We start from the raw sequence: 26,264 nt of genomic DNA, 5'->3' as shown, positions 1-26,264 counted from the left end.
GACCCCACATGTTAAGGCCTCAGCCCCACAAGACTGTCCCCGGCTTCAGATGCCAGTCACTGGTGGTAGTTTCCCATGTTACTTATGACTTATGTCAGACCTGGCTATAAACTGGAGGGTCCCACAGCCCCCTTCTCTGGTTTGATCACTTGTTAAAACAGCTTACAGAATGAGGAAAGTGCTTTACCTATTATTAACCATTGATTATAAGATGATGTAACTCAGGAACAGTCAGAAGGAAGAGATGCACAGGTGGGAGTAGTGGGAAGGGGCGTGAACTTCCGTGCTCTCTCTGGGACCACCACTCCCCAGGTACCTCCTACTGTTCGGCAATCCAGTTATGGAAGCTTCATTATATAAGTACGGCTGATTAAATCAAGGCCACTAGTGATTTTAAAAAAATTTAATTAATACCTAATAACTGTACATCTTTATGGGGTACAGTGTGATATTCCAATTTATATATACATGTGTAATAATCAAATCAGGGTAGTTAGCATATCCATCACTTCCAACATTTACAGTTTCTTTGTGTTGGGAACATTCAAAAACCTCTCGTAGCTACTTGAAAATATATATTAAATTGACATTAACTATAGTCATCCTACAGTGCTAATAGAACATTAAAACTTTTTCCACCCATTTAGCTGTAATTTTGTATCTGTTAACCAACCTCTTTCTCTTCCCTATCTCCCCCTACCCTTCCCAGCCTCCAGTAACTACTATTCTACTATCTATTTATATAAGATCAACTTTTTCAGCTCTCACAAATGAGTAAGAACATGTGGTATTTTTCTTTCTGTGCCTGGCTTATTTCACTTAACATAATGTCCATCCAGCTCATCCATGTTGCTGCGAATGACAAGATTTTGTTCTTTTTTATGGCTGATTAGTATTTCATTGTGTACATATACCACATTTTCTTTATCCATTCATCTGTTGATGGACACTTAGGGTGATTCCATATTTTGTCTAGTGTGAATAGTGCTGCAGTAAACATGGGAGTGCAGATATCTCTTCAACATACTGATTTCCTTTCCTTTGGATATATACCCACTAGTGGGATTACTGGATCATATGGTAGTTCTATTTTTAGTTTTTTTTTTTTAAGAATCTCCATACTGTTTCCCATAATGGCTGTACTAATTTACATTTCCACCAACAGGGTCTAAGAGTTCCCTTTTCTCCACATCTTCACCAGCATTTGTTATTTTTTGTCGTTTTGTAATAGCCATTCTAACTAGGGTGAGATGGTATCTCACTGTAGCTTTGATTTGAATTTTCTGATGGTTAGCAATGTTGAACATTTTTCACACACTTGTTGGCCATTTGTATGTTTTCCTTTAAGAAATGTCTATTCAGATTATATGCCCATTTTAAAATTGGGTTATATGGTTTTTTGCTGTAAAGCTGTTTGAGTTCTTTGTGTATTCTGGATCTTAATCCCTTGCTGGATAAATACTTTGGAACTATTTTCTCCTGTTCTGCAGATTGTCTCTTCACTCTGTTGATTGTTTTCTTTGCTGTGTAGAAGGTTTATAGTTTGATATAATCCCATTCGTCTATTTTTGCTTCTGTTGCCTGTGTTTTTGAGGCCTTACCCATACAATCTTTGCCCAGACCAATGTTCTAAAGTGGTTCCCCTATGTTTTCTTTGAGTTGTTTCATAGTTTTTGGCCTTACTTTTACATCTCTAATAAATTTTATGTTGATTTTATATATGATGAGAGATAGGGGTCTAGTTTTATTCTTCTGATTATGAATATCCAATTTTCCCAGCACTCTTTATGAAAAGGGTGTTTTTTCTTCAGTGTATGTTTTCAGTGCCTTTATGGAAAATCAATTGACTGTAAATATGTGAATTTATTTCTGGGCTGTCTATTCTGTGCCATTGGCCTATGTATCTTTTTTTATGCCAGTACCCTGTTATTTTGGTTACTGTAGTTTTTTAGTGTATTTTGAAGTCAGGTAATGTGGCGCTTCTACCTTCATTTTTTTTCCTCAGGATTACTTTCACTAGTTGAGGTCTTTTGTAGTTCCATGCACATTTTAGGATTTTTTTTGTACTTCAGTGAAGAATGTTAAAGGTATTTTGATAGAAATTGAATAAATAGATTGCTGTAAGTAGTATGATCATTTTTTATTCTTCATTCCGTTGATGTGATGTATGATGTATATTGATTTGCATATGTTGAACCATCCTTGCATCCTTGGAATAAACCCCACTTGATCAAGGCATATAATTCTTTTGATGTGCTATTGAATTTCTTTTGCTAGTATTTTATTGTGGATTTTTGCATCTATGTTCATCAAGGATATTGGTCTGCAGTTTTCTTTTTTTTGTTGTGTTCTTTTCTGGTTTTGGTGTGAGAATAATTCTGGCCTCTTAGGTTAGGTTTGGAAGAATTCTACTCCCCACCTCTATTTTTTTGAAATAGTTTTTGAGATGAATTGATGTTAGCTCTTGTTTAAAAGTTTGGGGAGTAACCTCAGCATAATGTTAGAGGTGCCTTGTGTTCATTCCCCTTACAAGAAAAGACCAAGGCAATGAATACACAGCTAAGATTTGGCTGGAGTGTGGAAAGGAGCACATTGGAAGGCAGCAAAGGAGTGGCGATGCACCTGTGGTAAATGAAAGTCTAGGAGGGCAGCATGCAGGTACCCAGCCTCTGAAGCTCTGTCTCTCCTACCCAGACTGGATATGTCTGAAGTCAGGAGACACTTCCTGTTCTGGCAAAAATCTAAGTAGAAGACCCCCGCCAGCTTCCATTGCCACTGCCAATACCTACAGTCCTTATAACAAGAGAATTCCAAAATCCTTTCAAGCCACGAGCCCAATTGGGATAACTTTGGGGATTTCATGCAGCTGTGTTATACTAAATTAGCAATACAAGATGTGCACTCTGCGCCCCCTGCCCCCTCCCTGTGACCCAGGCTGTTGCAGCATGGTGCCATCTTGAGACCAGAGTCACCTCTAGAGTGCACCTCCTTTGGGAGCCACCAGCCACTGTGCCTCAGAAGCACTGGGACTCCACCTTCATTCTATCAAGCTCATAGATCATTGAACCCCACAACCTCATCAGTGCAGAGCCTGGGCCCAAGATCAGCTGTGACTCCTGCACTACAGGGAAACCAACTCCTGCTTCCTTACCTCCAGCTGAAGGAACAGTCTGATTGTCTCATCTAAGATGAACCCACCCTTAAGCTGGCCAAAACACTATATGCCATCGTTCAATCAGGAGAAACTTTCAAGCCTCCATGTAGCTGATATATCCCTGGGTCAGTGGAATGATTATGGGCCATACTCAGAATCTGAGAAACAATGCAGCAGTGCCACTGTCCCCAGAAGACACATCCTTGGTCTGTTCAATGGCCCTAATTATATGGACAGGAGTCAGTGAAATACTGGGTTGAAGAGGGTTGTTCCCTAGCAAAGGCCGCACCCTAAAGCCTGGAAACCCATGGCCCTAAATGGGAACAGGCATTCCTGGTTTTGCACCCAAAAGTTGCCTTTTGGCCCACCACACTCCCCATCCTGTACCCATATAAACCCCAAACCCAAGGATCCATGAGCAGACAAACAGAAGGGCAGAAGAGCAACAGAGAAGGAGAGAAGAAAAGGAGCATCTGAATGTTGAGAGTAGTTCAGCTGGGGATAATTGGAGATTAGATCAGCCGCTGGATGGCCAAACTCCAGGGGAATATCATCTTCCCATTCCATCCCCTTTCCAGCTCCCCATCCATCCTGCTGAGAGCCACCTCTACCAATCAATAAAACTCCCACATTCACCATCCTTCAAGTCCATGTGTGACCTGATTTTTCCTGGATGCCGAACAAGAGCTCAGGATAAAGAAAGTGGTCACACTGGCCCTAAAGGCAGTGGGTTCACTGAGCTGTTTAACACTCAAGCTGTCCATGGACAGCAAAGCTAAAAGAGTACACTGTAACACATTCTCACTGGGGCTTCAGGAGTTGCAAACACCTACCCCTAGACGATATTATGGGGCCAGAGCCCAAAAGCACTCGCACCAGCTCTTGTACCTGCTCTTCTGCATGCTCTCCCTCCTGTAAGGGGTTTGAGCACCAATAAGCCATCATCATTTTACTTTTTTAACATTTTAATATGTATATGGTGTTGGTGCATGATACCATCATGGACCAGATATAATGTTTGCCTCCAAAGAGCTTATATGGTTATAGGGAAATAAGACTTAGACACTGGACAGAGGGAGGTAAAACCAACAATCAGTTTTGGGATGTTACAGACAGGAAAGAACATAGGTGTGGTGTTTTTATGTTTGTCTGCAGAGTACAAAGCTATGCATAAAGAATAATAGGAATAGTCTTCTGCTCATTATATTGACAAATGTGATTTTAAAAAACCAAGGTAAATGGATATATTTTTAGAAACATGAAAAAAATTACTAAACACTTTTAACATTTTTAAAATATTGCTAGCTTACTGGAAATGAGAGAGTGGTCCTTCTGACCAAAAATGCCATTTACTGCTTGTCATGCAGCCACTGGCTAAATTTTGGTGCCTTTTCTGACCCTCCAATTTTCACTTCTGTCACTACATTTTTCTATTTCTAATATCACACTGCATGCTGATTTTTGACTTTTGGAACTGATGGCATTTTCACCCTAGAAAAGTGTCATAAAAATACATTAATATGCAGATGATCACTTATTTTGTAAATAGGGAATTTTTGCATGTATTAAACCAGTGGCTTTCACTTCGCTTCATATAAGTCATGTTTCCTTGCAGTTGTTCATTTTCAAATCTGTGCCACGAGACTGTATGTACTGGGAAGGAGAAAATGAGAATAACCACAAACAAAAAAGAAAATTGATGGACTCTGAATCAGAGTTCACTTTCTTGACCTCTCTAGTGAGGTAATAGTCTTGAAAGGCAGGCTTTGTGGAAAGAAAAATTTCTTTTCATTGTTTTACTTTCTTCCAAATCTATTTTTTAAAACTTTTCTATTTAGAAATAACTTTAGGCTCACAGGACAGTTGCAAAAATCAGAGTTCCTGCATACCCTTCAACAACTTCCCCCAGTATTAACACTTTACATTACCACAGTAAGAGTATGAAAACCAGGAAATTAACACTGATATAAAGCTGTCACCTTATCTATGAATCTTTTTCCAGTTTCACCAGATTTCCTATTAAAATGTTTTTCTTGTCCAGGATCCGATCCAGGCTCCTGCATTGCATTTGGTTGTATTGTCCCCTTAGTCTTGTCCAATTTGTGACCTATCTTGAGTCTTTTCTTTCTTTCTTTTTAATTTTATGCCCAACACACTTAAAGAGAACTAGTCGGTTATTTATAAATATCCCTTAATTTGGAATGGTCTTTTTTTTTTTTACATTGAGGTTGTGGCATTTTGGCAAGAATGTCACTGAAGTGATGTGCCCATCTTAGCACATTGTATCAGTGGGCACATGATGTCTCTATGCCTTATTACTGGTGATGTTAGCCTGTATCACTCAGTTAAGGTGATTTCTGCCAGGTTTCTCAACTATGGAACCACTATTTTGCCCTTGACAATGACTGAATATCTTCTGGGGAGATATTTGAAGACTATATAAATATTACATTTCTTGCCATACTTTTGCACACTAATTTGAGCAGCCATTGATTGTTTTTGCCGGCAACATTTATTACTGCGCTGTTTGCCTAATGGTTCTTTTCTATTTTCCCTACTGTGTTCTAAATTTATTCATTGGTAATCCATTGTAAGAAGTTGTCCCTTCTCCATCATTTACTTATTTATTTAATTAATTATTTATATTAGCATGAACTCATGGATCATCATTTGATACTATTATAACTTATTTTGTTGCTCAAATTTAACTAGCTCTGGTTTTGGGGCATCCTTCATGTTGCTTCTGTCTTTTTAACATGTCCCCAGATTTTTTGGGGCACATTCTCACTTGGCAACACAAGTTGTTCCTGGACTGTCTTTTATTTCCCTTGCCCTGGCCCTGGAATCACCATTTCTCTGGGGTTAATTCTGTAGCCTTGATTTCTCTTATTCAGGAATGGTATTTACAGCCAAGTTCTGGTCACCAGGTATGCTATTGCTATAGGGTGTTATTGAAACAGGAAATCTTCCCTGACCACTTCACAGGATTGGTGAAGGGGGTAGCTTGTTTACTGAGCCCACAGCTCTTAATCCCTCATGGGAGGAGGAACACAGAGGTGAGTGGGTCCAGCGGCTAGCACAAGTTCTTCTGGGCACTTGCAGGAACAGAATTCCGTGTGGCCCCATGGCAGTGTCTGCAGGGGGTACCAGTGACCTGTGGAGCCCCAGAAGGTGTGTGTTACAGTTGTACTCTTTTAGCTTTGCCATCTGCTGATGGCTTAAGTGTTTTAACAGCTCAGTGTGACAGCCCTCTGTATCCTGAGCTTTTGTTCGGCGACCAGTGAGAATCAGATCGCATGAACAAATTGAGGGTGGTAAATACAGGAGATTTTGTTACTGCTAAAAGTGGCTCTCGGTCTGATGGAGAGGTAGAAAGGGGATGGAGTGGGAAGGTAGTCTTTCTCCGAAATTCAGTCATCTTGAGCCAACTCTTCTCTGAGGTCCCACCATCAAGAATCAAGCTGCTTCTCTCATCAACATCAAGCTGCTTCTTTTCTTTCCTTCTCTGCTGCTCCATTGCCATTGGAGCCTGGGTTTTTATGGGTACATGATAGGGGATGGGGCAGGCCAGAGTGGTTTTGGAAAAGGCAACGTTCAAGAGGGAAAACAGGAATACATGTTCTCACTTTGGGCTGAAGGTCCAGGCTTGAGGTGGGGCTTCACCAGGGACCCCACCCTCTTCTACCCAGTATTTCCCTGCCTCCTGTTCATATCATTATTGTCTCTAGTCCTTCTCAGTCAACAGAAGTAGGATATATATACGTTCATATTTACTTCTACATCTATCCATAAATATGCATATTAAAAACATACATTTATACCTCTGATTCCAACCCAAAACTACCGGCTTCATTCTAGCCTTTGTCTTCTTATTTGTAGTTTCTTTTGCTGATAGTGAGAAACTAGCTAATTATATTTACGTAAGTTTTTATCCTAGTATATACACAGACTAGTTTTGGAATAATTAACCTACATTAACCTAGAATACCGAATTTGGGTACAATTGTTTTTGTCATTAGCCTTACAGTATTCATGCAGAACACTCTTTTCCACAGATATTTAGATCAGTTCTTTCTTCACCATTCTCTTCACTTTGATTATGTTAGTTATTTGTGATATGGTTAGGTTCATTTGCCATTGTTTGTCTTCCATTTGAGGTTCCCATCACACCCTGGTTGATTTTAAATGATTTTTGTGTTTGTGAACCATTCCCATGGTTCTAAGAATCAGAACTATGAAGAAAAAGTATTCTCCAAGAAGCATTGCTTCCCATTCAGCCTTGTCCTGTTCTCTTATTCTTTCCAACGTCTTCTCACTTAACCCCCCTAGGTAACCAATCTCTTTGACTTCTGGTTTATCTTCCCTGTGTTTCTTTTGCATTTGTGGAAATGAGCAGATATGTGTATATTTTCTTTCACTCCTTTTATACACAAAGGTAGGCCCTATAGATACTCTTGTATTTTGCTTTTTTGTAAAAACATTAACAGCGTATATGGGAAATCACATTTTCCATATTCTTTTTACTGCTGCATAGTGCTCCATTGTATGAAGGTAGCTTCATTTATCCAACTACTGTCCTTTGTATAATAATTTTGGTTGCTTCCAATTTTTTTGTAATTACAAACAATGCCACATTGGACGTGTGTGTGTGAGTGCTCGCTCATGGGTATGATTGTGGGTACATCTGCAGGGTGGATTCCTAGAAGTGAGATTGCAGGCCCAAAAGGTAAGTGCATGTGTAGTTTTGTTAGGTATTGCCAAAATTCCCTCCAGAAAACTTCTCTCAGTTTGCATTGTGTGAAAGTATCTATTTCCTTGTAGCCCCCTGACAGAATGTATCCTCATGCTTTTTAATTTTTTCTGATATAAGAAACACAACATGGTATCACAGCATTGTTTTGATGTTACTTCTCTAATTATGAGTGAATTTGAATGTTTTAGCCTTTTAAAAAATTTTCTGTTCATGTATTTTACCATCTTCTATCGAGTTTTTGTCCTTTGTCTCATAACACTTTGATATATTTTCTCCCAGTTTGTCTGTTGTCTTTTGACTCTACTTATTCTTGATATGTAATTTTTAAAACATTTTTGCAGTCAAATTTTTAATTATTTTTAAATTTTATTGCTTCTAGATTTTGAGTTATAGTTAGAAAGCCTTTCTCATACCAAAATTGAAAAGGAATCCCCCCATGCTTTTTTCTAGGACTTTTATGGGTTCCTTTCTCTTTTCTTCTATTTTGGTTTTTAATCCTCTTGGAGCACATTTTTGTTTATTGTATAAGTTACAGATCTAATTTCATCTTTTTTTCCCCAGTAGATGCCCAATTGTTTGAGCACCATTTATTTTAAAGTCCATCTTTGAGGCCAGGCACAGTGGCTCACACCTGTAATCTCAGCATTTTGGGAGGCCAAGATTTAAGGATTGATTGAGTCCAGGAGTCCAAGACCAGCCTGGGCAACATGGTAAAACCCTATCTCTACTAAAAATACAAAAATTAGCTGAGTGTCATGGTGCAGGCCTGTCATACCAGCTATTCAGGAGATGGAGCTATGAGAATCACTTGAACATGGGAGGCAGAGGTTGCAGTGAGCTGAGATTGTGCCGCTCCACTCCAGCCTGGGTGACTGAGTAAGATTCTCTCAAAATAAAATAAATAAAATAAAATAAAATAAAAAGTCCATCTTTGTACCAGTCATTTGAGATCCACCTTTATCACATATTACATTTCCAGATGAACTTATGTCTATTTCTAAGCTTTCTGTTCTATCCCACTGGCCTATTTGTCTATTGTTGTACTAGCACCACACTTTTAATTATAGAGAATTTATAGTATGTTTTAATGACTGGTATATGACTCATTCTCCAAATTGATTTTTCTTTTGAGTGTGTCCTGGCTATTGTTACGTTTGTTTTTCCATATGAACTATAATATTAACTTGTCCAACTTCATTAAGAAGCTTGTTGGTATTTTCATTGATATAGTCTTAAGTATATTAATTTAGGGAGAGCTGACATGTTTATAATATTGAGTTGCATTATTCAAGAACAGAAGATGTCTTTCCATTTGTTCCTGTCTACCTATTTTTGAGACTATGTTTTTCAAAAATCCGTCTTGTCTATTCTTGACTCTTTACTCTTCCATACACATTAGAATTAACTTGTCAAGTTCTGTTAAAAATCTTGTTGATTGGAATTACATTAAATTTATTGATTAACTTGATGATAACTGAGATCTTTATGATTTTAAACTTTATAATTCACAAATAAATATATATCTTCATTTATTTCACTTTTCTTTTAGTCTTACAATATATTTTTATAATTTTTCTTCATAAAGTCTTGTATATCTATCATTCTATTATTAGAGTATTCTTAGGTCCTTATTTGAATTTGTTTTTTGTTGTTGCTATTGTAAATGGAATCTATTTTAAAATTATGTTTCTTAGTTGTTTGTAGCTGATGTATAGGAATGCTATTTAAATATGCATGTTGATATTTTAATCTGTCAGCCTTGCTGAACTCACATCATCTATGAATAATTACAGTCCTGTTTCTTTCTTCTCAATCCTTTACTCCTTTTATGCCTTGTCTTATTGTACTATTTATTATCCTCTAGAACAAAATTAGCTAGAAGTGATTATAATGGGTATTCTTCCTTTGTTCAGAACTTAAACAGGAGTATTTCTGAATTTCATCATGGAATATAATCTTTGCTGTACAGTTTTGGTTGATAACCTCTATCAGTTTAAGAAAATTCCCCTTTTTTTGTTAGCTATCAGTGTAATCATGAAAAGATTATTGAATTCTACAAAATATTTATTCTGCATGTATTGAAATGTCTACATATTTTTCTCTTGATATGAAATTTTGATTTTAAAATAATAATATATTATAATTGTGTACTATTAATCATTTAAAATATATTAATAAATACATATTAATATAATTAAATACAGTGCTGGAATCCATTTACTAATATTTTATTTAAAGTTTTTTGTCTTTGCTTGGAAATGTGATTGGCCTTTCAGTTTTGTGTCTGTTTATAAGAATCAAGTTATGTCTGCCTCATGAAAGGTATGCGTTTGTTTGTTTTTCCTTTCTTTTTTTTTTTTTTTTTTTTTGGGACGGAGTTTCGCTCTTGTTACCCAGGCTGGAGTGCAATGGCGCGATCTCGGCTCACCGCAACCTCCACCTCCTGGGTTCAGGCAATTCTCCTGCCTCAGCCTCCTGAGTAGCTGGGACTACAGGCACTCGCCACCATGCCCAGCTAATTTTTTGCATTTTTAGTAGAGACGGGGTTTCACCGTGCTGACCAGGATGGTCTCGATCTCTTGACCTCGTGATCCACCTGCCTCGGCCTCCCAAAGTGCTGGGATTACAGGCTTGAGCCACCGCGCCCGGCCTGTTTTTCCTTTCTATTCTCTGAAAGATTTTGTATTATCTGCTCCTTGAGCATATGGTAGAACAATCCTAAAAAACTTTTGGGCTAGTGTTTTTTAAGGGGTAGATTTTAATTATTGATTTAGTTTATTTGGTTGTTCAATAGTTTATTCAGATTTTCTATTTCTTTTTTGAGTCAGTTTTGGTTGTACATTTGTTTTGAAGAAATTGCCTGTTTTACTTATTTTCTAATTAATTTGTAACATAGTTGTTCAAAGCATTATTTTGTGATTGTTAAATATCAGCCATATTTTTGACCATGTCTTCTTTTGTTCACAGCACCATTTTTTTTTTTTTTAATCAACTCCATCGCCCAGGCTGGAGTGCAGTGGCACAATCTCAGCTACTGCAAACTCCACCTCCTGGGTTCAAGTGATTCTTCTGCCTCAGCCTCCTGAGTAGTTGTTCACAGAACCTTTTATTCTTACTCTTTCATTAATCTTGCTAAAAGTTTGTCAAATTTCTTTTTTTTATTATTATTATTTTTATTTTGTTTTATTTTTTTTTAACAAGACGGGGTTTCACCATGTTGGTCAGGCCGGTCTTGAATTCCCAACCTCAGGTGATCCACCCGCCTTGGCCTCCAAAGAGCTTGGATTACAGGCGTGAGCCACCACGCCCAGCCTAGTTTGTCAAATTTCAAAGAAACAACTTTAGGATTGTGATACTTTCTATTGTTTCATTGCCTTTAGTTCATTAATTTTCAGTCATATCCTTATTATTTTCTTCCCTCTATTCAACTTGCCCTTAGTGGACAGTTTTTTTTTTTCCTTCTAATTTCTTGGGTTATATGTTTTGCTCATTAATTTTCAACTCCTTTGTGTCAAATGCATGTATTTAAGATGATAAATTTTCCTTTAACTGAAACTATAGCCACACCTCACACATTTTCACAAATAGAGTTTTAGTTATAACTCAGTACTAAATATTTTTAAATGTCTGTTATCATTTATTTCATGTTTGATTAATGGTTTACCTAAAAGCATTTTCAAAAACTTCATGCCATAAATGTATTCAGTCTTTTTCTTTGGCTAATAGCTTGAAACTGGAAGTTGAATTCAAGATCTTGCCTAGAGAAAAAGCAAATTTGGGTATTGTTTTCAATACCCAAATTTATGGAGTTTTTTTGCTTTTTAAAAGATCGTTGATTTATAACTTAATAGCATTATGGTTGAAGACTTGGTATATAGAATATCAATTCTTTGCTATATGTTGAGATGTGTTTTGTGGCCTAAAATGTGGTCAGTTTCTGCAAATGTACAATGTACACTTAAACAGAACATAAATTCTTTTTTAGTTTGGTACAGAAATCTATATATGTCAATTTATATAAGTGGTTCCAATCCTTTTAATGCCACGGCATATATATAAATTCTAATATTTGTACAGCACAGTAGCATAAGTTGGAGTTGATTTGAAAATGTCTTGCAGGGCTTACTAAAATATTTATTATACCTTTTAAAATTTTATATAATTATAAGGAAAAATACAAAGTATTAGATAAGACATTGTTAAATTTTTATAAGCCTAAATAAAACATTTTCAGAATTTTACCTGAGAAACTTGAGTTTGCTTTCATGAACATTTTAGTCTATTTTAGTCTTTAGAACATTTTAGTCTTTCATAACTATTTCAGTCAGATTTTATGTTTGAAATGGCTATATAAAAATCATTCTTGATTAAGATGTTTTAATAATTACCCCTTTAAATTCTTGGTGTTGAAAACCCAATGAAAATATTTGCCCAAATAAATTACCAAAATATTTTTTAAACATTTTAAAAACAATTCAAACCATTGATATTATATTGAAAGTACCTAAAGCTCTTCCTTAATTTCACTAAAAAATATAACTTGAAATTTCTTGTGGTAGGGCATGGTAGCTCTGTAAAGTGTCCACTTGGCTAGTTGGACTGTGTCTCCCAGAAGCCCTTTATGTGTTTTCAGTAAGGATGGGCTTCAGGAGGCATTTTTGCATGAGATTTGGAAGGTAGTAGTGAAGCAGAAGCTGTTCTGTTTTGTATGCTGGGAAGGTTGAAGTAGGTGCATTTTAAGGCTCACACGTGTTACTTTATCTTTTGGCTCATCTCATTTGCTTAGGGCAGCATCTGGGCCTGGAACTGCTGCACCTTCCCGTGAATCTTCCTTTGGCTTCTCCAGTTCCTGAGCCAGGTGTGTGTTTATGTGTTTAGCTCTGGGACAAAGGGCATTAGCATCTGCTCCAGGACATTCACTTCATCAAGGCTAGAGACAGCAAGAACTGACACTGGTTCCAGGTCATCCTTGTAGGTTACATCTTAACCTTAATATCTCCTATCTGTATGCACCTTGCCTGATCTTGGGTTTCAAATCCAGCATTAGATGCAAAAATAGTAGCTTAAGAGAAACTCTTTCACACTGGCCAGGCACCATGGCTCACACCTGTAACCTCAGCACTTTGAGAGGCCAAAGCAGGTGGATCACATGAGGTCAGGAGTTCGAGACCAGCCTGGATAACATGGCAAAACCGCATCTCTCTTTTTTTTTTTTTTGGTGGTTTATGGCCATGTTTGCCAGTTTTTATGGGGTTAAGAACCCCATCTCTATTAAAAATAAAAAAATTAGTCAGGCGTGGTGGCAGGTGCCTATAGTCCCAGCTACTTGGGAGGCTGAGGCAGGAGAATCGCTTGAACCTGGGAGGCAGAGGTTGCAGTGAGCCAAGATTGCATCACTGCCCTCCAGCCTGGGCAACAAGAATGGAAACTCTATCTCAAAAAAAAAAAAAAAAAAAGAAAAAGAAACTGTTTCATCAGCTCCCACAGTTGCAAAAGGTCAAATCCTTGCCAATCTATCTATCTGTCTATCAGTCAATCACCTATCTAACCATCTCTATCATCTATTAATCATCTATCTATCTTTTTTTCTATCTAGCTATATATTTGGATGTCTGGCTATCTTAATCCCCTGTAAGTTCTGCTTCTGACTGAACCCTGACTTACACATAGGACAAATAAATTTCAAATCTAAATAAAATATTACATACCAAGTATTTTGAAATTCTAGTGAAGTTTTGCTGTGAAAATCAACTGTTAGAACAGTTACCCCTAGCTTGCAGGCCATTCAAGGGTATATTAGTCACAAACAGGCAAAAGCTTCAATGGTGGATTAAAGAAAACTGCAAAGTCTTTGATATTTCTCCCATTTAGAGGTGAGGTCTATTTTCCCTTTTCTTGAATCTAGTCTGGCCTGTGACTTCTTTGGTCAATTGAATAGGGAAGAGTGCTGTTTCCAGTCCTGTACTTTAAAAGGACTTGGAAGCTTCTGCCTTGGCTTCCTGGGTCTAAGTTGCTGTATAAGAATCTGACTACCTTGCTGGGGAGACCTTGTAGAGAAGACTTGACTTTACTTGCAGAGTTAGAGGGGCCCTGGTTAGTCCAGCCATCCAGCCACCCTGTCAAGGTAGTGTTCCCGGGTTTTGGGGTGCAGGGGAGAGCTTAGCTCCCCTGAGAGGACATTTTTCCAGGCACTTGGTCTCTCACTCACCCAAGAATGGGAGAGGGGACCATGCCAGGTATGGTACACTCGCAAATACTGAACTCCAAAAAGTTTTTGCAGAAAGTGATTTATTTAGGCAGAGAAAGAGGAGAGAGAAAAAGGCTTCCACGAAGAGTGTGGAAGGAGATCCAAGTATGGAATCCAAAGGGATGTGGAAGAAGGGGACTTTTAACCTGGGAGGAATTCCCTCCCTCTCCAAGTCCTCTGGCCAGTGAAAGGAATTCCTTTAAACTTCCACTGGAGTGATTGACTTATGATTTTTTTCCTGTGCCTGTGAAAATTAAAACAGAAACTGTTAAATCTCTCAGATGGAGAGGCGTGGGAGGGGGACATGGCACTGGGAAGTTCTTGCCCTTAAAACTACGCCCCTTGTGGACCCAGAAAAAGAACACATTCCCTCATTCCCCATCCTGAACAGGAAAGTTCAACTTCTGTTTTAACACAGGCATCGATCGCTCTTTAACTACTTCCTGCTGAAATGGGGCATAGAAGGGGCCCTGCAGTTGAGGATTTCTCCAGATGGGAGTCTTTTAGGAGTGCAGATTGATCCTGAGGCCCATGATAGAGCTGATGAGCCAAGGACATTCGGGGTTTCAGTGGCAGGATTATTTGTGACCTTATGGTTCTAGAAGAAACAAATGTGACAAGGTGGTTAGAGATGAAAGGCCCAGAGGCCAACAATTATAGAATGTTTATAAGCGAGCCTAGGAGAGAATAGAGCCAGGACAGTCAGTTGTTAAACAAGCTTCATGATACTGTTTTTTGAAGGTCTTTAGCCCTGTGTTTGATTGACTCCTGAGTTCTTTATGTTTAAAACAACACAACTGGTTTACAAAGTGGCAGCATTTTCCTAGAAAAAGACGGGTTCCCTTCCCACTATGAAAAGGATAATTGGAATTTGAGTTATTTTGGTCAGGCCAATTTCTCCTCCCACTGCCTGTAGGGGACAGAGTTGGGGCATCCTGGTAGTCTGAGATGCCCTGGCCATCTCGGCCCTTCCTGGCTCCTGCTGAGGTACAGGGGCTGAGGAGCCCTGGTTGGCACTGGTGGAGGTAGTTGCCACAGGGAGTCCCCACATATGGAGGCAGTCCTGGGGAGGGCTGAGTGGGGTATGGGGTACAGGCCTGACACAGCTGAGACTTATTCCTTAGGGAAAAGAAAAGTTGCAAATAGGGGACCTCAAACCATTTACCCTCACTTTTACAATACAGGTCTAATTGTAGAATAGTGTCATAATCTATACTTCCCTTTAGAGGCCAGGTTTTTCTGTTAGGCTGGGGGCAATTTGGCCATGCTGTTTGGCAGAGGAAAATGAGCACCACTTCTTCAAAGATCGTGTGTTCAATTGGTCCCAGTTCTCCAGGATACATTTTAATGGGGACTTGATCTTGGGAAGATTGGCACCCATCTGAAATCAAACACAAGGAATGCCACTATCCCCGGTTATTTAATTATAGCCACTCGACCTGAGGCATTCCTCAGGTAAGGTACTGCAAACTGGAGCATCCTCCAGTCAGTACCTTAAAGTTTCTATGTGCGAAAGATGTGTGATTATTTTTTTGGGGGGCCTCCCATGTACTGGATTCCAGTGACCACTACAGAGGCATGAAGGGCTGCTGGGTTGAGTGGTTCATACCAACGAGGCCAGTGAGGCTTAGGAGATGGGCACCAATATTCCCCAGCAAAAGTCCAATTTACACAGGCCAAATTATAAAACTGCCCTAGAAGCGTAAACTTTTAGGGAAGGGCCATAAGAGCACACAGTTTAAAGAAGGCAGGCCACCTGGCTGAGGACAGAACAATACCCTCAGGACCCTGGCCTCCCCCAACCCATTTTCCATAGTAGGAAAATGCCCTTAGGGTTGTGAGGCCTGCCATTAACTATTTGGGCCCTGGAACCGGTTTAACTATGATCTTCTAGATGGAAAAGTTTCGTTGTAGAGAGCCAATCCTAAGCGAGACAAATTATACAGAAAACACAAAGTCCCATAGCCTTCAACTTCTGAATTTCCCCAATTCAAGCCTGACTCCGCCAAGGATTTGGGCCAGTAACCTTGCATCTGCCAGTCCTACATCTTAACCCCTTCACCATTTGGCCACTTGTGCTAAAGCAAGGCAGAAAGCTTTCTTGAGCCTTACCTGAATGAGACTGCTGCACCCTGGGCAGTGTGGTTGTCTGGAAGCCGGGCGGTAGCCATTTTCTTCCTTCAGCTGGTGCGCCGAGAGGAAAAAACTGCTTGCTGCTGTGATTTTAAAAGCCGGGCATGGGTCACTCAAGCTGCCAGACTGGCTGTGAGTTCTGGGAACAGTGCCCTGCTCCCACAGCTTTCAGTCCGCCATGTTGACCCTGCCAGAACCATGTGCAGGCTTGGGCCACTCCCCAAGCGTCTGCCTCTCCAGCCACCACCCACACAGGGACCAGGCGCTGGCAGGCGAACGCCCAGGGGGAGCCTTTTTACACTGCTATGTGCTGGAGGGTAAGGCTTACCCTGCCCCTTGTGGCGTCCTGTTCCGCCATGATGCTGGGACCATGTGCGCACCCTGGGCCCCTGTTTCACTGCTGTCTCTGACTAGGGAACGCCAGAGAGTCTTGCCAGGCTCTCCTACAGGCCACCGCGCTCCCCAGCCCCCTGCAGGTTTGGGCTATACCTCACCCCCTCCCTGCTGTTTTTCTCTGGCCAGCAGTGCCGGCAACAGCGGCCACGGGCACATGCCTGGGCCCACCCCCAGGGCTGAGCCATGGTTTCCCGGGCTGGCAAGGAAGGAAAGACTCCAGGGGATTGCTCACCTGCTCTGCCCCACAGGCTCCATCGGGTTTTTGGCCCAGAGATAACAGCTGGAGAATAGAGAAGGAGCAGAAAGCAGACAACTGCACCTTTAATTCTGGCTGGCCGGCGCCTCTTAAACATGGGCTGGGCCATGCCCCCGCAACTGGGCGCTGCTCTGATGTTCTTAAAAAGACAGACAGAATGGGGCCGGTTTTACAATTTGAAATCTTCTCCTGCTGTACCCCACTCCTGGCTGGCTCACCACTAATGTTCCTGGGTTTTGGGGTGCACGGGAGCACTTACCTCCCCTGAGAGGACGTTTTTCCAGGCTCTGGGTCTCTCACTCACCCCAGAATGGGAGAGTGGACCACTTTGGGCGCGGTACGCTTGTAAAGTAAATACCAGAGAGAAAAAAATAAGAGAAAATGCCTTCCACGAAAAGTGTGGAAGGGGACCCAAGTATGAAATCCAAAGGGATGTGGAAAAGGGGACTTTTAACCTGGGAGGAATTCCCTCCCTCTCCAAGTCCCCAGGCCAGTAAAAGGAATTCCTTTAAACTTCCACTGGAGTGATTGACTTTTAATTTTTTTCCCACACCCATGAAAATTAAAACGGAAACTGTTAAATCTCCCAGATGAAGAGGCATGGGAGGGGGGCATGGCGCTGGAAAGTTCTTGCCCTTGAAACTATGCCCCCTTATGGACCCAGAAAGAAAATACATTTCCTCAATAGCAGTTATGTGAGAAAAGCTGTCTTGATTCCTCCAGCCCAGCCCAGCCACCACCTGAATAATACCAAGTATATGTGCCTCAAATGGAGCAAAAGAACTGCTCAGTCAAATCCTGCCCAATGTCTTGACTCAGAAAATAATGAGAGAGAATGAAATGATCGTTGTTTTAAGCCTCTGTGTTTTGAGGCAGCTTATTACACAGCAATGGATAACAGAATAGTATTTAATATACATATGAAGACAGGTATTTGGGACAACTGCCTAGATTAGCACTTACCAGGAGTCCCCTTTCCCTATCTCTCCACCCCATGTTGCAGTTTGGACTGCAGTTCTTGCTCCTCAGTCACCTGGAGCACCCATTCCCCTGGAGCTCCATGAGCCCTTTGGACTCGGAGAGCAGGGGTTTGCCCTTCAGTGCCTGCTGAAGTAGATCTCCAGGTAGTAGAGCACCTTGGCCATGCACAGTGTATCTGGCAGAGCAGTGAGGGCTTCATTTTGCTCATTGCACTCAGTATCTCCAGGAACTCTGGGGCTCTCTGTCAAACCTCGCTCTGCTCCTTCCTCCCCCCAAGGAGCCTTGGATAAGGCTTCTAACAGCCTGGAGGCTCCGGGCTGCCAGGCCCTGCCAGACTGCCCTGGGGGCCAAGGGGATTAATATCTCACAGCACATCTGTAACTGATTCTTGGCATTCCAGGGAGTCTGGCACAACTGTGAGCAGCTCTGAATTAAATCAAGCTTCTTAATTTGTGTGGCTTAAATTTTTAAAAGTCTTACTAATTTTTTATTTGCTTGATTACCCCCTTACTATCTTATGTCTTTTATTATCTATTTAATTGTGCCCTTTTTTTGAAACCCTAACTTGGTCATGATTGTTGTGCTAATCAGCTGCCTTTGCTTTCAGATCCATTTCCTGCCTTTCTCTTATTCTATTCTGTATTACAGCCAACCACATTTCTAGGCTCCCTCGTCCTCTGCTGTCTAGGTGAGGTTAGTCAGTGAAAGACATTGGTGGAAGTTTGGATGCTTCTTCTAGCATCTCTGGTGGTGGCTGTGTCTCCTCCATGACTCCAGCTCCCACTGGGGGACACTTACTTCATGGTTTTAGTGTTGCCCAGTGGCCTGGCTTCTGGGCCTTGTTTCTGCAGCCCAGGGAGAGTAGCAGCAGCAGCCTGCTGTTTTTAGTGTCTAGGTTGTCACTCTTTTCCATGTTTGACTTCTCTGTGCTTCCATGACCCATGTAAGTCATTAAATTCCCTCTGTCAAAAAGACTTAGGTTCCTGTTTCATGACTGGATGCTGACTGATAATATTATTACCATTGTAACTATTATCATTGTTATTGTTTTTATTATTTTATACTGTCAATGCCTGCTCAAACTTACCCATGTGTTTTCAAATTAGTGTGATCACCTTGCATTTTGCATTCCACTTCTTTACTTTTGGTTGTTTTCTTCATTTTTCAATATATCCTTAATATTTATTTCTATAAGGATCTGTGTTTTAGATAACTTACAGATTCAAAATTTTAAAATATGGCTTTTTGTCATTTATTTAAGATCTTTATGCAAGAAGAAATGAGAAGATGAACAGTTAGAGGCCAGGATTACCTACCACAGCTCAAGTCGACATTAATTTTATGGTTTAATTAATTCTATAAATTTTCTTTTCTATATGAATACAAGGTTCCTCCCTCCCTGTACTCACACATCTACCTCTTCTAGGAGTTGCTTTGGGATCCACAAAGAAGTTGGGGTGGTCCAGTACTCATAAGCCAACAAACTTTAAAGGAGAGTCGAATACACATTTTCAAAACAAGAGGACTGAAACGAGTTGAAATAGACATACAAAAAGAGATTCAAGTGTCCATTTTAAAAGGAGGAGATTCATTGAAGAAGTAGGGAAATATGAAGTTGAAAGACTCTGAAGAGGTTATGATAGTTGTTAAAGGGAGTAGAACATTGAAACATTTTTGTCTGTTCCATCTTAATTTTTAAAAATGATCGCATAGAGTTTGGCCAATTATGGAGGGGCTGATTGCATCATTATCAATGAGCAGTAAACTTTCTTGGTCTTTTACTTGGAAAATGTATTTATTTTACTTTCAGTTTTGAATGAGACTTAGCTGGTGCAATGGACTAAATTGTGTTCCTCCAGAATTCACATGTTGAAGCTCTAATGCCCAATGTGACTGTATTTGGAGACAGGGCCTTTAAAGATGTAATTAAGGTTAAATAAGGTCATAAGGATGAGGCTTAGCCCAATATCACCATTCTTATAAGAAGAGACACCCTGGATACATTTGCATACAGAAGAGGTCACAGGAAGACACTGCAAGAAGAACCGGAAGGCTCTGCAAGCCAAGGAGAAACCAAACCTACTGACACTTTGATCTTTGACTTCTGGGCTCCATAACTGTGAAAAATAATCTTCTGTTGTTTAAGCCACCTAGTTTGAGGTATTTTGTTATGGCAGCCCTAGAAAACTAAATACAGCTGGGTATAAAATTCTAGGTTGATGATTTTTGCTTTTATAGTATTTTGAGAGGCGTATCTTTGAAGCTCTGCAGTTGCATTACATTGTGTCTTGCTTTGGATTTGTTTCATTCAAGCTTTATTTATCCTTCCTCGAATTCATTATGATTTTTGAACTCCAAGATTCAAATGTTTTCATCATTGATGAAAACATTTCAACCATTTTCTCTTTAAATATTGCCCCTGTCTTATTTTCCTCTATTTCACATTCTTGTAGTTAAATCCATTGGTTCCCCTCATTCCATCGTCCATCTCCCTTAATCTTGCATATTTTCCAGATCTTTATATCTCTGTGCCTTTTGAGTAATGTCCTAAAATCTGTTTTCCAGTTTATAAATTCTCTTGCTTTATCAAATCTGCTATTTAACCTACTTATTTAAGTTTTTAATTTCCTTGACGTATACCTATGTGAATAAGTGGGTTTTTACCGAGACCACCCTTTCATGTAGAATATGGGATTTGAAGGCTCCTAGTTTCTATGCAAAGTTCTCAGTTCCAATTTCCTCCCCACTTGGGCCCAATGCTTATCTCATGTTTCCACATGAGCATGAAATCCCAAGCCCTTGGGTGAACAGAATTAATAATCACTGGCTAGGCACAGTGGCTCATGCCTGTAATCCCAGCACTTTGGGAGGCTGAGGTGGGTGGATCAGGAGGGCAGGAGTCTGAGACCAGACTAGCCAATATGGTGAAGCCCCGTCTCTACTAAAAGTACGAAAAAAAAAAAAAAAATTAGCCAAGCATGGTGGCATGTGCCTGTAGTTCCAGCTACTTGGGAGGCTGAGGCAAGATAATTGCTTAAACCTTGGAAGTGGAGGTTGCAGTGAGCCAAGATCACGCCATTGCCCTCCAGCCTGGTTGACAGAGTGAGACTCCATCTCAAAAAATAATAATAAATAATAATCACCCCCTTCTACCTCCATAGCACAGCTACATCATGAGCTGACACCTTGAAACTTTGTTCTGTTTTCAATTAACTGTTGGTTTCTGATGCCTGGGTATTTTTCTTTCTTGAGGGCTTAAGCATGAATATAAAACATTTTAAATGTTACATTTTATTCACTATTTCCAGCTTTTTAGTGGTGAGATTTATCTTACTCTCCCATTTTATTAAAACAGAAAGCCTTGAATAATATTTTAATAGTGAGAAAAAAGCCTCATTATTAGTTTTAGAAAAAGAGAGACAATCTGTGTTGTTCTGGAACCAAGACAAAGTTCTAGAAAATTCTCTCTTGATCCCTAAGCAGCATAGAAAAACCAGGTAAGTTGGCTATGTTCACATTTAGGCAGATGGATCTAAAACCTATCCTATATCTACATCTTGGTGACCACATTAACCTGGCATCAGATAGCAAGAGCAATTATTGAGTTCACTGGAGATCCTTGTGAAGTATGAGTAAAGTTGAAGTCAGAGCAAGTGTTAGAACTTTGAGTTATAGTCATGGCTCTAGACGGATTCAAAAGGCCAGGGCCCAATCAATTTACTTGTTAACTTATAATCTTAATTAATTAGATTTTATTAATACAATAATCAAATAATTGTCCAGCACCTACTAAGCCAAATCCTAGAGATATGGAAAAGCAGATAAAAGTTGCTACCCTCAAAGAACACAGTTCAGTAATAAGAGACTGACTTGGAATCACCTATCATATAAATTTTGATGGATTATTATTGAGGTCCAAAGGATAGAGTGGTCAGTTGAATCTTCCTGGGCAAACTGTAATCAGAAAGTCCCAGGAGTAGTAAATGAGAGTATTAGAGGCCTAAGATCTTGCAATCAGATTTATAGAAGGATATTTAAGGTGTGCAGGCTTCTCCATGACTAGCCCCAATGCCTTGGGTGAAATGGATACAAAGGTACAGACTTCTTGCATCCTTTCCAGGACATCAGGTGGCTTAAAGCAATATCTGCAAAATGTTGACGATTGCTGAAATGCAGCCTACAGCATCCACGGGGGCTTGCCCTTCTTCAACCATTCAGTAAATAGCACTCAGTGGAGATTCTGGCTGAGGATACTTGTTTTCAAAACAACAGCCCTGAGCCAACCTTCTTAAGTAGTTCCATATGCTTTCATGGAGAGTTTATGGATTGTGGCCTTCGGAATTCTTTTGTTTATCACTGGGAATTCAAGTCCTGAAAGCTGCTAACTAACCATGAGGTCTGCTAGTTATACAAGCTGTTGGACCTCTTAAGGACTTTGACATAAGGACCACTTTCTGTGAAATAAGAATTAGTGGTTTAAAAAGAGTGCACTTAACAGTATCATGTAAGTATCAGTTTCTGTATGTCATTACTAGCCAGGCATTTTTTTTTTTTTTTTAAACTGGACTATGCTGCCTTGTATGTACACTTAAATGAGGCCCTTAAGGGGAAATCTGAACAATGTCTTTAAACAGAGACTTATAATCAGAAGGATCTTTTTTTAAAAAAAAATGAACCACTATCTTCAGCAGACCTAAAAGCAAGATGGAAAGGTAGATACTTCCCCACCTGGGACCCAAAGCAGGGCCCTTCAAAACATGAAGGTCCAGCATTCCCCTGGGCCTTCTCTGTCCTCCCCACCCCCATCAATACCCAGCTTGCAGTGATATTCTTTTACCCTTTACTAATCTAATGCCAAACACATGTAGGATCTATCCTGTTTCCAGGAAAGAGGTTTCCATGAATTGCCTCATCAGCCTTACTAATAGCTACAATTTATGGAGCACTTTGTGCCTACCCAGCACTCGGTTCCTTTTATACTTGATCTCTTTTCATCCTTTCTTCACAGTAGCCCCATGAGATGGGTGCTATAATTATTTCTCATCTTACAGATAAGGAAACCAAAGCTCAGAGAGTCTGAGCAATTTGCTTAAAGTTACTTAACAGCTATATTAGCCTACTGCTTATAATTCGACTACCTGTGTCTGAGGCTATGTGAATTCAGGTCGCCTGACTCAACGCTCTTAGCCAACGTGCTAGCCTCCCTCCCACTCTCATGGGAAAGATCTACATGTTTCTTACGGGATCTCGCTTGATCTCTAAGGCTCTTTTCCAGCTTGAAAGTACAATGGTTCTTCTCCAGTGTCAGTTGTGTTGCTGTTCATGCTGTTTTCATGTAAAACAATGTAAGAAAGAGGCTGATAATCTCCCTCCATGAAACAGTTCTTCACACATTTAAAATCATCTATGGCTGATCATAGGTGCTTCTCCGGAGAGTGAATGGTCTTGGCTGGTGCAGAAGGGTAACACTCTGGAAAGGCGGATGTGAGACCTGGCAGCTCTGCCTGGGTACACGTAGCTTAGGGCTGACAAGTGAGTCAGCAGAAGTGAGTAGACAATACTGTGTTGAGTTTTAACATGATGAGTCAGCCTTGCTATCTGGCCAGCTTCAGTGCAGCCCCCTGAAGTTTTAACAGAATATTAATTGCCCTTTCACTTCCTGTTCCACACAGCTGGGTGGGATTGCTACCAGCCACACTGTTGAGAAGTTACACATTTTAGCTCAGCCTAGAAAGGTTTCCTGTGGTGGGTGAAATGACAACATGCGCAAAGGTCAAACTCCAGATGTGGGAATCTGACCTTTTCTCCTCTTGGGGAAAACATTGCCTCATTATAATCTCAAAAGATTTTTGGTACAGGTTTAAGGCTAGAGTCTACTGAAAGATCCAAACTCCTCTAACATAGAGGATGCCAGTCTGTTGCATGTAAATTTATCCAAGGCTTTGAGACCACCTACAAAATTCCTGAGCCAAGGGACCAGAGGAAGGAGGCAAATGTTTAGGCATATCTGAAGGAGGGAGCTAGACCTAGAAGTTGCTGCTTGCTCCCAGAAGTTGGAAGGCATTTCAAGATGAGGAATGAGTTGTTTCTGGATTGATGCCTTCACTGGCTAGAAATGCCAGCGGGCGGTGGGAAGAGTACATGGCAGGATGATGAGGTGTTTCCCATTCATTCATTCATTTAGTCATCTGTTTATTCATTTTACAAAAATTCTTACCAGATTTGCAAAATTCACTCACAGTACACTCAGAGATGATGAGAAAATGTAACTTAATTTTTTGTATTAGCTGGTGGAATAGTTCCTTTAGATTTCCACTATTGGACCCCAGAGTGGGAATTAAATTTTAGCCCAATCTGGTAAACTTAGTTCCAAGGTAATTATCTAGGTTGAGCTAAAAGTTTCCTTTCATCTTTCAGATTTCCTCTCCACACCTCTGCCCCTGTGCAAGCTGACCTCTGAGTATGCAGCTGGTAAGAGATGGAAACCCTTGTTCATAAGCTTTGTGGTGCTGTTGGCAGGATGAAGGGATTCTGGATCCTCACGGGTCACTGTGGCAGAGCAGCTGGTGTTATCTGCTCCCTAGACAGGAACCCACTGAAGAATTTGACATTCTTTGATATGCTGGCATTCATTGCTACAGCTCATCATCCCAGCCATCAATCCAGGCCATCGGTCCTTGCCCATGGTGGGAAGGTGGAGGAGGAAGCTGGCTTTGTTCTGACCTCGGGCTTCTGCTATTCCACCAGTACTTTCTGTGGAGGAAATGGGGAGAGAAATGGCTGCTCAGATGAGAAGATGTGTCAGTAAACTTTTGCTACAGCGATGCTGCAAAACAAACCACCAGTGACCTTCAGTGGCACATAGCAATAAACGTTTATTTAGCTCAGGGATTTGCAATCTTTTTTTTTTTAATGGCCAAATAGTAAATATTTTAGGTATTTCAGGCCATACAGTCTCTGAACTCTGGCCTTGTAGCACAAAAGAAGCCTTAGATGCTATGCAAATGGAGGAGCATGACTGTGTTCCAATAAAACTTTATTTATGGACACTAAAATTTGTATTTCATGGAATTTTTATGTGTTAAGAAATATTATTCTTTTGATTTTTTTCAACCATGAAGTTGAATGGTCTGTGAGTTTTTTTCATAAGTCATACAAAAACAGATGGCAGGCCAGACTTGGCCTGTGGCCATAGTTGGCTGAACCTTGATTGAGCTCATGAATCTGCTCTGGGTTAGGCTCGGCTGCGCTGTGCTGCACTCATCTGCAGTCGGCTGTGAGTTGGCTAGGCAGCTCTGCTGATGGTGCCAGAGCTCATTCACATGTATGGGGATTGTTTGCCATTGGCTGATCCACACTAACCTTGGCTGGGATGGCTGTGGCACGTTGGCTCTGCCGAGTGAATAGTCAGCAGGTCAGCCTGAGCACACCCTCTTGGCAGTGGTGGAGACACACGAGTCTAAGTGGAAATGTGCAAGCACTTTCAGAAACCTCTGCTTGAATATGTTCACCAACATCCCACGAGACAAAATGAGTCACCAGGCTAAAGCCACAGTTAGGTGATTTGGGGCAGAATGCCCCTCCCAGAGTGAGAGGCACTGCTAAGGTACCTGGCAAAAATGACAGATGTGCTGGAGCCATTAAGACACTCAACCTACCAAAGGACCTCAACTGGGGATAATTTTTGTTTGTTTGTTTGAGATAGGGTCTCATTCTGTCACCCAGGCTGGAGTGCAGTGGTATGAACATGACTCACTGCAGCCTCAACCTCCCAGGCTTGAGTGATGCTCCTGCCTCAGCCTCCCAAAGTGCTGGGATTACCAACATGAGCCACCATACCCAGCCAGTTATTTTATATTTCACTTTTTATTTTCTTAGAGATGGGTCTTTACTCTGTCACCTGGACAGGAGTGCAGTGGCACCATTTTAGCTCACTGCAGCCTCAAAATTCAGGACTCAAGCAATCCTCCTGCCTCAGCCTCCTTAGCAGCTGAGACTACAGGCATGCACTCCCACACCCAGCTCAGTTTTTAAATGTTTTGTAGAGTCAGGGGTCTCACTGTTTGCCCAGGCTGGTCTCAAACTTTTGGCCTCAAGCGATTCTTCCACCTCAACCTCCCACAGTGCTAGGATTACAGATGTTAGCCGCTTGCCCAGCTGAGAATTTAAAAAATATTCTACTTGTGATCCTTTCTTTTGGTGTGATGCTAGACCAGCTGGGGTATGATTGTGAAACATGTAAGTGAGGGACACAGACGTGGTGAAACAAATAAGTGTGATCAGAGAAGGGAGAGTGTGTGTGCAAAGGCACAGAGGCAAGAAAAAGCTTCTTTTTGGTAAGACA

The 26,264-nt window shown here is 40.6% G+C and overlaps 1 protein-coding gene across 3 annotated transcripts in view; it reads left to right on the top strand.

Moving 5' to 3' along the window:
- Positions 1–25,036, top strand: part of LOC116560819 — a 226,801-nt gene extending 201,765 nt beyond the window's left edge. For all 3 annotated transcript variants that reach the window (XR_004273154.1, XR_004273150.1, XR_004273151.1), the window contains 2 exons: positions 19,182–19,246; positions 24,338–25,036. The gene's annotated coding sequence lies outside the window, so the exon portion shown is untranslated. The remainder of the gene's footprint in view (positions 1–19,181; positions 19,247–24,337) is intronic.
- The last annotated feature ends 1,228 nt before the right edge of the window (positions 25,037–26,264 follow it).

Source organism: Sapajus apella, unplaced genomic scaffold (genome assembly GCF_009761245.1).
Source record: "Sapajus apella isolate SASKATOON/1434 unplaced genomic scaffold, GSC_monkey_1.0 scaffold27, whole genome shotgun sequence".
NCBI lineage: Eukaryota > Metazoa > Chordata > Mammalia > Primates > Cebidae > Sapajus > Sapajus apella.
The sequence above is the reverse complement of the archived record's forward strand: the minus strand, read 5'-3'. Positions and strand labels throughout refer to the sequence as shown.